Below are 12,667 nucleotides of genomic sequence, written 5' to 3'. Positions count from 1 at the left end.
CTGTTTTACTGTAGACTCTCTCTATTTCAGGCAGCCTGGCCTGTTTAAAAGTGGTGTTTTTTTTTTATTTGTTTTTGCAGTGACTGTGTGAATTGCCTTGCTAGTTTGTGGCACATAAACCCAACCCCTTTTTTCTTCTAAGTAAAAAGACTACAAACATCTTGCAGAGTGCCTTTTTAGGAGACTGTTTTAATCTGTTTCTGTGATTTAAATTGTGTTTAAAAACTGTTTGCCCCCCTGTTTTTTGCCTTTAAAAAAGCCCGATTTCAGAGTGCCTGCCCAGCAGTATTCCAGTGTTTGTTTTTTAAACAATCTCTCCCTTACCTGAAAAGTAGACTCTGCTAGCTTGGAAGTGTGGATTCAACCTGTCTGTATCCAAGGAGATTCTGAATGGAGCAGCAGTTGCCTTTCCCCCTGCCCACAGGGACTGGACGTAGCTGATTGGCTCTATGAGTCCCTGTAGCACCTGAGCCCCACCCCCCCACACCTGCTCTGGCCCCTTAAGTTTGTGGAGGGAAGCCCAAGACAGCCACCTCCATTTTGTGAGCCTCAGCATCTTCCCTGTGTCCTGATACAGCCCAGTGTTCAAGGATTGCAAAAAGACCGAGGAAAGGAGCCCTGTGATTTTTCTGGGTAAATAGTATTATTGATTCGGAAGTGTTTATTTCAGCTACATCTGCCTCTTTTAAAGTGGTGTTTTTTTTTAATTTGTTTTTGCTGTGACTGTGTGAATTGCCTTGCTAGTTTGTTTCACATAACTCCCCCCCCCCTCTTTTTTCTTCGAATTAAGAAGGCTACATACATCTTGCAGAGTGTTTTTTAGGAGACTGTTTCAATCTGTTTCTATGATTTAAATTGTGTTTAAAAACTGTCTACCCCCGTTTTTTGCCTTTAAAAATCCCAATTTCAGAGTGCGCGCCCAGCAGTATTCCAGTGTTTCTTTTTTAAACAATCTCTCCCTTACCTGGAAAGTAGACCCTGCTAGCTTGGAAGTGTGGATTTAGCCTGTCTGTATCCTAGGAGATTCTGAATAGAGTAGCAGCTGCCTTTCCCACTGCCCACTGGGACTGGACTTAGCTGATTGGCTCTATGAGTCCCTGTTGCACCTGAGCCCCGTCCCCCCACACCTCCTCTGGCCCCATAAGTTTGTGGAGGGAAGCCAAGGACAGCCACCTCCATTTTGTGAGCCTCAGCATCTCCCCTGCGTCCTGATACATCACAGTGTTCAAGGATTGCAAAAAGACCTAGGTAAGGAGCCCTGAGATTTTTCTGGGTGAATAGTATTATTTGTTCAAAAGTGTTTATTTCAGCTCCCTGTTTCTGTTTTACTGTGGACTATCTGTATTTCAGGCATCCTGGCCTCTTTTAAAGTGGTGTCTTTTTAATTCATTTTTCCCGTGACTGTGTGAATTGCCTTGCTAGTTTGTGGCACATAACCCCCCCACCCTTTTTTCTTCTAAGTAAAAAGGCTACATACATCTCGCAGAGTGTGTTTTTAGGAGACTGTATTAATCTGTTTCTGTGATTTAAATTGTTTTTAAAAACTGTCTGCACCCCTGTTTTTGCCTTTAAAACAGCCCGATTTCAGAGTACGCGCCCAGCAGTATTCCTGTGTTTGTTTTTTAAACAATCTCTCCCTTACCTGAAAAGTAGACTCTTCTAGCTTGGAAGTGTGGACTCAGCCTGTCTGTATCCAAGGAGATTCTGAATAGAGCAGCAGCTGCCTTTCCCCCTGCCTACAGGGACTGGACTTAGCTGATTGGCTCTCTGAGTCCCTGTTGCACCTGAGCCCCGCCGTCCCACACCTGCTCTGGCCCCTTAAGTTTGTGGAGGGATGCCCAAGACAGCCACCTCCATTTTGTTAGCCTCAGCATCTTCACTGTGTTCTGATACAGCCCAGTGTTCAAGGATTGCAAAAAGACATTGGTAATGAGCCCTGAGATTTTTGGGGGTAAATGGTATTGTTTGTTCAAAAGTGTTTATTTCAGTTACCTGTGTCTGTTTTACTGTGGACTATCTGTATTTCAGGCATCCTGGCCTCTTTTAAAGTGGTGTTTTTTTGTATTCATTTTTGCTGTGACTATGTGAATTGCCTTGCTAGTTTGTGGCACATATCCCTCCTCCCCCTTTTATCTTCTAAGCAAAAAGGCTACATACATCTACAGAGTGTGTTTTTAGGAGACTGTTTTAATCTGTTTCTGTGATTTAAGTTGTGTTTAAAAACTGTATGTCCCCCTGTTTTTTTACTTTAAAAAAGCCCAATTTCACAGTGCTCGCCCAGTAGTATTCCCGTGTTTGTTTTTTAAACAATCTCTCCCTTACCTGGAAATTAGACCCTGCTGGCTTGGAAGTGTGGATTCAGCCTGTCTGTATCCTAGGAGATTCTGAATAGAGCAGCAGCTGCCTTTCCCCTGCCCACAGGGAATGGACTCAGCTGATTGGCTCTCTGAGTCCCTGTTGCATCTGAGCCTCGCCCTCCCACACCTGCTCTGGCCCCTTAAGTTTGTGGAGGGAAGCCAAAGACAGCCACCTCCATTTTGTGAGCCTCAGCATCTTCCCTGTGTCCTGATACAGCCCAGTGTTCAAGGATTGCAAAAATACCTAGGTAAGGAGCCCTGAGATTTTTCTGGGTAAATAGTATTATTTGTTTAAAAGTGTTTATTTCACCTACCTGTGTCTGTTTAACTGTGGACTCTCTGTGTTTCGGGCATCCTGGTCTCTTTTAAAGTGTTTTTTTTTTATTTATTATTGCAGTGACTGTGTGAATTGCCTTGCTACTTTGTGGCACATAACCCCCCCCCCCCTTTTCTTCTAAGTAAAAAGGCTACATACATCTTGCAGAGTGTGTTTTTAGGAGACTGTGTTAATCCATTTTTTGATTTAAATTGTGTCTAAAAACTGTCCGCCCACCTGTTTTTTGCCTTTAAAAAAGCAGGATTTAAGAGTGCGCGCCCAGCAGTATTCCAGTGTTTGTTTTTTAAACAATCTCTACCTTACCTGGAAAGTAGACTCTGCTAGCTTGGAAGTGTGGATTCAGCCTGTCTGTATCCAAGGAGATTCTGAATAGAGCAGCAGCTGCCTGCCCACAGGGAGTGGACTTAGCTGATTGGCTCTCTGAGTCCCTGTTGCACCTGAGTCCTGCCCCCCACACCTGCTCTGGCCCCTTAAGTTTGTGGAGGGAAGCCCAAGACAGCCACCTCCATTTTGTGAGTCTCAGCATCTTTCCTGTGTTCTGATACAGCCCAGTGTTCAAGGATTGCAAAAAGACCTAGGTAAGGAGCCCTGAAATTTTTCTGGGTAAATAGTATTATTTGTTCAAAAGTGTTTATTTCAGCTTCCTGTGTCTGTTTTACTGAGGACTCCCTGTGTTTCAGGCAGCCTGGCCTCTTTTAAAGTGGTGTTTTTTTATTTATTTGTTTTCGCAGTGAGTGTGTGAATTGCCTTGCTAGTTTGTGACACATACCACCCCCCTTTTCTTCTAAGTAAAAAGGCTACATACATATTGCAGAGTGAGTTTTTAAGAGAATGTTTTAATCTGTTTCTATGATTTAAATTGTGTTTAAAAACTGTTCTCCCCCGCTGTTCTTTGCCTTTAATAAAGCCCGATTTCAGAGTGCGCGATCAGCAGTATTCCAGTGTTTGTTTTTTAAACAATCTCTCCCTTATGTGGAAAGTAGACTCTGCTAACTTGCAATTGTGGATTCAGCCTGTCTGTATCCAAGGAGATTCTGAATAGAGCAGCAGCTGCCTTTCCCTCTTCCAGAGGAACTTGAGTTAGCTGATTGGCTCTCTGAGTCCCTGTTGCACCTGAGCCCCGCCCCCCAACACCTGCTTTGGCCCCTTAAGTTTGTGGAGGGCAGCCCAAGACAGCCACCTCCAGTTTGTGAGCCTCACCTTCTTCCCTGTGTCCTGATACAGCCCAGTGTTCAAGGATTGCAAAATGACCTAGGTGAGGAGCCCTGAGATTTTTCTGGATAAATAGTATTATTTGTTCAAAAGTGTTTATTTCAGCTACCTCTGTCTGTTTAACTGTGGACTCTCTGTGTTTCGAGCAGCCTGGTCTCTTTTAAAGTGTTGTTTTTTTTTTTTTATTTGTTATTGCCGTGACTGTGTGAATTGCCTTGCTACTTTGTGGCACAAAACCCTCCCCTTTTTCTTCTAAGTAAAAAGGCCACATACATCTTGCAGAGTGTGTTTTTAGGAGACTGTTTTAATCTGTTTCTGTGATTTAAATTGTGTTTAAAAACTCTCTGCCCCCCTGTTTTCTACCTTTAAAAAAGCCCGATTTCAGGGTGCGCGCCGAGCAGTATTCCATTGTTTGTTTTTTAAACAATCTCTCCCTTACCTGGAAAGTAGACTCTGTAGCTTGGAAGTGTGGATTCAGCCTGTCTGTATCCAAGGAGATTCTGTGTAGAGCAGCAGCTGCCTGCCAACAGGGAGTGGACTTAGCTGATTGGCTCTCTGAGTCCCTGTTGCACCTGAGCCCTGCCCCCCACACCTGCTCTGGCCCCTTAAGTTTGTGGAGGGAAGCCCAAGACAGCCACCTCCATTTTGTGAGTCTCAGCATCTTTCCTGTGTTCTGATACAGCCCAGTGTTCAAGGATTGCAAAAATACCTAGGTAAGGAGCCCTGAAAATTTTAAGGGTAAATAGTATAATTTGTTCAAAAGTGTTTGTTTCAGCTACCTGTGTCTGTTTTACGGAGGACTCTCTGTGTTTCAGGCAGCCTGTCCTCTTTTAAAGTGGTGTGTTTTTAAAATTTGTTTTTGCCGTGACTGTGTGAATTGCCTTGCTAGTTTTTGCACCTAACCCCCCCTTTTTTCTTCTAAGTAAAAAGGCTACATACATCTTGTAGAGTGTGTTTTTAGGAGACTGTTTTAATCTTTTTCTGTTATTTGAATTGTGTTTAAAAACTGTCTGCTCCCCTGTTTTCTACCTTTAAAAAAGCCAGATTTCAGAGTGCGCGCCCAGCAGTATTCCAGTGTTTGTTTTTTAAACAATCTTTCCCTTAACTGGAAAGTAGACTCTGCTAGCTTAGAAGTGTGGATCAGCCTTTCTGTATCCAAGGAGACTCTGAATAGAGCAGCAGTTGCCTTTCCCCCCAGCCAACAGGGACTGGACGTAGCTGATTGGCTCTCTGAGTACCTGTTGCACCTGAGCCCCGCCCCCCACACCTGCTCTGGCCCCTTAAGTTTGTGGAGGGAAGCCCAAGACTGCCACCTCTATTTTGTGAGCCTCAGCATCTTCCCTGTATCCTGATACAGCCCAGTGTTCAAGGATTGCAAAAAGACATAGGTAAGGAGCCCTGAGATTCTTCTGGGTAAATAGTATTATTTGTTCAAAAGTGTTTATTTCAGCTACCAGTGTCTGTTTAACTGTGGACTTTCTGTGTTTCAGAAAGCCTGGTCTCTTTTAAAGTGGTGTTTTTTTTTAATTTGTTTTTGCCTTGACTGTGTGAATTGCCTTGCTAATTTGTGGCACATAACCCCCCCTCCCGTTTTCTTCTAGGTAAAAAGGATACATACATCTTGCAGAGTGTGTTTTTAGGAGACTGTTTTAATCTGTTTCTGTGATTTAAATTGTGTTTAAAAACTGTCTGCCCCCTGTTTTCTACCTTTAAAAAAGCCAGATTTCAGAGTGCGCACCCAGCAGTATTCCTGTGTTCGTTTTTTAAACAATCTCTCCCTTACCTGGAAAGTAGACTCTACTTCTTGGAAGTGTGGATTCAGCCTGTCTGAATCTAAGGAGTTTCTGAATAGAGCAGCAGTTTCCTTTCCCCCTGCCCACTGGGACTGGACGCAGCTGATTGGCACTCTTAGTCCCTGATAAACCTGAGCCCCGACCCCCCACACCTGGTCTGGCCCCTTAAGTTTGTGGAGGGAAGCCCAAGACAGACACCTCCATTTTGTGAGCCTCAGCATCTTCCCTGTGTCCTTTTACAGCCCATTGTTCAAGGATTGCAAAAAGACCTAGGTAAGGACCCCTGAGATTTTTCTGGGTAAATAGTATTATTTGTTCAAAAGTGTTTATTTCTTCTACCTGTGTCTGATTTACTGTAGACTCTCTGTGTTTCAGGCAGACTGGCCTCTTTTAAAGTGGTGTTTTTTTAAATTTGTTTTTGCTGTGACTGTGTGAATTGCATTGTTAGTTTGTGGCACATAACTTCCCCCCCTTTTTTCTTCTAAGTAAAAAGGCTATATACATCTTGCAGAGTGTGTTTTTAGGAGACTGTTTTAATCTGTTTCTGTGATTTAAATTGTGTTTAAAAACTGTCTGACCCCTGATCTTTGCCTTTAAAAATCCCTTATTTCAGAGTCTGCGCCCTGCAGTGTTCCATTGTTTGTTTTTGAAACAATCTCTCCCTTACTTGGAAAGTAGACTCTGCTATCTTGAAAGTGTGGATTCAGCCTGTCTGTATTCAAGGAGATTCTGAATAGAGCAGCAGCTGCCTTTCCCCCTGCCCACAGGGACTGGACTTAGCTGATTTGCTCTCTGAGTCCCTGTTGCACCTGAGCCCCGTCCCCCCATACCTGCTCTGGCCCCTTAAGTTTGTGGAGGGAAGCCCAAAACAGCCACCTCCATTTTGTGAGCCTCAGCATCTTCCCTGTGTCCTGTTACAGCCCAGTGTTCAAGGATTGCCAAAAGACCTAGGTAAGGAGCCCTGAGATTTTTCCGGGTAAATAGTATTATTTGTTCAAAAGTGTTTATTTCAGCTACCTGTGTCTGGTTAACTGTGGACTCTCTGTGTTTCGGGCATCCTGGTCTCTTTTAAAGTGTTTTTTTATTTTATTTGTTATTGCCGTGACTGTGTGAATTGCCTTGCTAGTTTGTGGCACATAATCCCCCACACCTTTTCTTCTAAGTAAAAAGGCTATATACATCTTGCAGAGTGTGTTTTTAGGAGACTGTTTGAATCTGTTTCTGTGATTTAAATTGTGTTTAAAAACTCTCTGCCCCCCTGTTTTCTACCTTTAAAAAAGCCCGATTTCAGAGTGCGCGCCCAGCAGTATTCCATTGTTTGTTTTTTAAACAATCTCTCCCTTACCTGGAAAGTAGACTCTGCTAGCTTGGAAGTGTGGATTCAGCCTGTCTGTATCCAAGGAGATTCTGAATAGAGCAGCAGCTGCCTGCCAACAGGGAGTGGACTTAGCTGATTGGCTCTCTGAGTCCCTGTTGCACCTGAGCCCTGCCCCCCACACCTGCTCTGGTCCCTTATGTTTGTGGAGGGAAGCCCAAGACAGCCACCTCCATTTTGTGAGTCTCAGCATCTTTCCTGTGTTCTGATACAGCCCAGTGTTCAAGGATTGCAAAAAAACCTAGGTAAGGAGCCCTGAAAATGTTAAGGGTAAATAGTATTATTTGTTCAAAAGTGTTTGTTTCAGCTACCTTTGTCTGTTTTACTGTGGAATCTCTGTGTTTCAGGCAGCCTGACCTCTTTTAAAGTGTTTTTTTTTTTTAATTCGATTTTGCTGTGACTCTGTGAATTGCCTTGCTAGTTTGTGGCACATAACTCCTCCCTTTTCTTCTAAGTAAAAAGGCCACATACATCCTGCAGAGTGTGTTTTTATGAGACTGTTTGAATCTGTTTCTGTGATTTAAATTGTGTTTAAAAACTGTCTGCCCCCCTGATCTTTGCCTTTAAAAGTGTCCGATTTCAATGTGCCAGCCCAGCAGTATTCCAGTGTTTGTTTTTTAAACAATCTCTCCCTTACCTGGAAAGCAGACTCTACTCCTTGGAAGTGTGGATTCAGCCTGTCTGAATCTAAGGAGTTTCTGATAAGAGCAGCAGTTTCCTTTCACCCTGCCCACTGGGACTGGACACAGCTGATTGGCACTCTTAGTCCCTGATGCACCTGAGCCCCGCCCCCCCACACCTGGTCTGGCCCCTTAAGTTTGTGGAGGGAAGCCCAAGACAGCCACCTCCATTTTGTGAGCCTCAGCATCTTCCCTGTGTCCTATTACAGCTCATTGTTCAAGGATTGCAAAAAGACCTAGGTAAGGAGCCCTGAGATTTTTCTGCGTAAATAGTAGTATTTGTTCAAAAGTGTTTATTTCAGCTACCTGTGTCTGTTTTACTGTGGAGTCTCTGTGTTTCAGCTTGCCTAGCCTCTTTTAAGGTGGTGTTTTTTTTTTTTTTTTTTTTGCAGTGACTGTGTGAATTGCCTTACTTGTTTGTGGCACATATCCCTCCCACTTTACTTCTAAGTAAAAAGGCTACATACATCTTGCAGAGTGTGTTTTTAGGAGACTGTTTTAATCTGTTTCTGTGATTTAAATTGTGTTTAAAAACTGACTGCCCCCTGATCTTTGCCTTTAAAAATGCCCGATTTCAGAGTGCGCGCCCAGCAGTATTCCAGTGTTTCTTTTTGAAACAATCTCTCCCATACTTGGAAAGTAGACTCTGCTAGCTTGGAAGTGTGGATTCAGCCTGTCTGTATTCAAGGAGATTCTGAATAGAGCAGCAGCTGTCTTTCCCCCTGCACACAGGGACTGGACTTAGCTGATTGGCTCTCTGAGTCCCTGTTGCACCTGAGCCCCGCTGTCCCACACCTGCTCTGGCCCCTTAAGTTTGTGGAGGGAAGCCCAAGACAGCCACCTCTATTTTGTGACCCTCAGCATATTCCCTGTGTCCTGATACAGCCCAGTGTTCAAGGATTGCAAAAAGACGTAGGTAAGGAGCCCTGAGATTTGTCTGGGTAAATAGTATTACTTGTTCAAAAGTGTTTATTTCAGCTACCTGTGTCTGTTTTACTGTGGACTCTCTGTGTTTCAGGCAGTCTGGTCTCTTTTAAAGTGATGTTTGTTTACAATTCGTTTTTGCCTTGAGTGTGTGTATTGCCTTGCTACTTTGTGGCACAAACCCCCCCTTTTTTCTTCTAAGTAAAAAGGTTACATACATCTTGCAGAGTGTTTTTTTTTGGAGACTGTTTAATCTGCTTCAGTGATTTAAATTGTGTTTAAAAACTGTCTGCCTCCCTGTTTTCTGCCTTTAACAAAGCCCGATTTCAGAGTGCGCGCCCAGCAGTATTCCAGTGTTTGTTTTTTAAACAATCTCTCCCTTACCTGGAAAGTAAACTCTGCTAGCTTGGAAGTGTGAATTCAGCCTGTCTGCATCCAAGGAGATTCTGAATAGAGCAGCAGTTGCTTTTCCCGCTGCCCACAGGTGCTGGACGTAGCTGATTGGCTCTCTGAGTCCCTGTTGCACCTGACCCCCCCCCCACACCTGTTCTGGCCCCTTAAGTTTGTGGAGGGAAGACCAAGACAGCCACCTCCATTTTGTGAGCCTCAGCATCTTCCCTGTGTCCTGATACAGCCCAGTGTTCAAGGATTGCAAAAAGACCTAGGTAAGGAGCCCTGAGATTTATCTGGGTAAATAGTATTATTTGTTCAAAAGTGTTTATTTCAGCTACCTGTGTCGGTTTTACAGTGGACTCTGTGTTTCAGGAACCCTGGTCTCTTTTAAAGTGGTGTTGTTTAAAAATGTGTTTTTGCTGGACTGTGTAAATTGCCTCGCTAGTTTGTGGCACATAACCCCCCCACCTTTTTTCTTCTAATTAAAAAGGCTACATACATCTTGCACAGTGTGTTTTTAGGAGACTGTTTTAATCTGTTTCTGTGATTTAAATTGTGTTTAAAAACTGTCTGCCCTCCTGATCTTTGCCTTTAAAAATGCCCAATTTCAGAGTGCGCGCCCAGCAGTATTCCAGTGTTTGTTTTTTAAACAATCTCTCCCTTACCTGGAAAGTAGAATCTGCTAGCTTGGAAGTGTGGATTCAGCCTGTCTGTATCCAAGGAGATTCTGAATAGAGCAGCAGCTGTCTTTCCCCCTGCCCACAGGGACTGGACTTAGCTCATTGGCTCTCTGAATCCCTGTTGCACCTGACCCCCACCGTCCCATACCTGCTCTTGCCCCTTAAGTTTGTGGAGGGAAGCCCAAGACAGCCACAGCCATTTTGGCGACTGTTTAATCTGTTTCTGTGATTTAAATTGTGTTTAAAAACTGTCTGCCTCCCTGTTTTCTGCCTTTACCAAAACCCGATTTCAGAGTGCGCGCCCAGCAGTATTCCAGTGTTTGTTTTTTAAACAATCTCTCCTTTACCTGAAAAGTAAACTCTGCTAGCTTGGAAGTGTGAATTCAGCCTGTTTGTATCCAAGGAGTTTCTGAATAGAGCAGCAGTTGCTTTTCCCCCTGCCCACAGGTGCTGGACGTAGCTGATTGGCTCTCTGAGTCCCTGTTGCACCTGAGCCCCCCCCCCACACCTGTTCTGGCCCCTTAAGTTTGTGGAGGGAAGACCAAGACAGCCACCTCCATTTTGTGAGCCTCAGCATCTTCCCTGTGTCCTGATACAGCCCAGTGTTCAAGGATTGCAAAAAGACCTAGGTAAGGAGCCCTGAGATTTGTCTGGGTAAATAGTATTATTTGTTCAAAAGTGTTTATTTCAGCTACCTGTGTCTGTTTTACTGTGGACTCTCTGTGTTTCAGGCAGCCTGGTCTCTTTTAAAGTGATGTTTGTTTACAATTTGTTTTTGTCGTGAGTGTGTGTATTGCCTTGCTACTTTGTGGCACAAACCCCCCCTTTTTTCTTCTAAGTAAAAAGGTTACATACATCTTGCAGAGTGTTTTTTTTTGGAGACTGTTTAATCTGCTTCAGTGATTTAAATTGTGTTTAAAAACTGTCTGCCTCCCTGTTTTCTGCCTTTAACAAAGCCCGATTTCAGAGTGCGCGCCCAGCAGTATTCCAGTGTTTGTTTTTTAAACAATCTCTCCCTTACCTGGAAAGTAAACTCTGCTAGCTTGGAAGTGTGAATTCAGCCTGTCTGTATCCAAGGAGATTCTGAATAGAGCAGCAGTTGCTTTTCCCCCTGCCCACAGGTGCTGGACGTAGCTGATAGGCTCTCTGAGTCCCTGTTGCACCTGACCCCCCCCCACACCTGTTCTGGCCCCTTAAGTTTGTGGAGGGAAGACCAAGACAGCCACCTCCATTTTGTGAGCCTCAGCATCTTCCCAGTGTCCTGATACAGCCCAGTGTTCAAGGATTGCAAAAAGACCTAGGTAAGGATCCCTGAGATTTGTCTGGGTAAATAGTATTATTTGTTCAAAAGTATTAATTTCAGCTACCTGTGTCGGTTTTACAGTGGACTCTGTGTTTCAGGGAGCCTGGTCTCTTTTAAAGTGGTGTTGTTTAAAAATGTGTTTTTGCTGGACTGTGTAAATTGCCTCGCTAGTTTGTGGCACATAACCCCCCCACCTTTTTTCTTCTAATTAAAAAGGCTACATACATCTTGCACAGTGTGTTTTTAGGAGACTGTTTTAATCTGTTTCTGTGATTTAAATTGTGTTTAAAAACTGTCTGCCCTCCTGATCTTTGCCTTTAAAAATGCCCGATTTCAGAGTGCGCGCCCAGCAGTATTCCAGTATTTGTTTTTTAAACAATCTCTCCCTTACCTGGAAAGTAGAATCTGCTAGCTTGGAAGTGTGGATTCAGCCTGTCTGTATCCAAGGAGATTCTGAATAGAGCAGCAGCTGTCTTTCCCCCTGCCCACAGGGACTGGACTTAGCTCATTGGCTCTCTGAATCCCTGTTGCACCTGACCCCCGCCGTCCCATACCTGCTCTGGCCCCTTAAGTTTGTGGAGGGAAGCCCAAGACAGCCACAGCCATTTTGTGAGCCTCAGCATCTTCCCTGTATCCTGATACAGACCAGTGTTCAAGGATTACAAAAAGACCTAGGTAAGGAGCCCTGAGATTTTTCTGGGTAATCGTATTATTTGTTTAAAAGTGTTTATTTCAGCTACCTGTGTCTGTTTAACTGTGGACTTTCTGTGTTTCAGGCAGCCTGGTCTCTTTTAATGTGGTGTTTTTTTAAAATGTGTTTTTGCCGTGACTGTATGAATTGCCTTGCTAATTTGTGGCACCTAACCCCCCCCTTTTTTTCTTCTAGGTAAAAAGGATACATACATCTTGCAGAGTGTGTTTTTAGGAGACTGTTTTAATCTGTTTCTGTGATTTAAATTGTGTTTGAAAACTGTCTGCCACCCTGTTTTCTACCTTTAAAAAAGCCAGATTTCAGAGTGCGTGCCCAGAGGTATTCCAGTGTTTGTTTTTTAAACAATCTCTCACTTACCTGGAAAGTAGACTCTGCTAGCTTGGAAGTGTGGATTCAGCCTGTCTGTATCCAAGGAGATTGTGAATAGAGCAGCAGCTGCCTTTCCTCCTGCCCACAGGGACTGGACTTAGCTGACTGGCTCTCTAAATCCCTGTTGAACGTGAGCCCCTCCCCCCACACCTGCTCTGGACCCTTACATTTGTGGAGGGAAACACAAGACAGCAACCTCCATTTTGTGAGCCTGAGCATCTTCCCTGTGTCCTGACAGAGTCCAGTGTTTAAGGATTGCAAAAAGACCTAGGTAAGGATCCCTGAGATTTTACTGGGTAAATAGTATGATTTGTTCAAAAGTGTTTATTTCAGCTACCTGTTTCTGTTTTACTGTGGACTCTCTGTGGTTCAGGCAGCCTGGTCTCTTTTGAAGTGGTGGTTTTTTTTTATTCATTTTTGCCGTGACTGTGTGAATTGCCTTGCTACTTTGTGGCACCTAAGCCCCCCTCTTTTCTTCTAAGTAAAAAGGCAACATACATCTTGCAGATTGTGTTTTTAGGAGACTGTTTTA

This window comes from Pleurodeles waltl, chromosome 8, assembly GCF_031143425.1.
Source record: "Pleurodeles waltl isolate 20211129_DDA chromosome 8, aPleWal1.hap1.20221129, whole genome shotgun sequence".
Classification (NCBI taxonomy): Eukaryota; Metazoa; Chordata; class Amphibia; order Caudata; family Salamandridae; genus Pleurodeles; species Pleurodeles waltl.
This window is presented reverse-complemented; position numbering follows the sequence as displayed.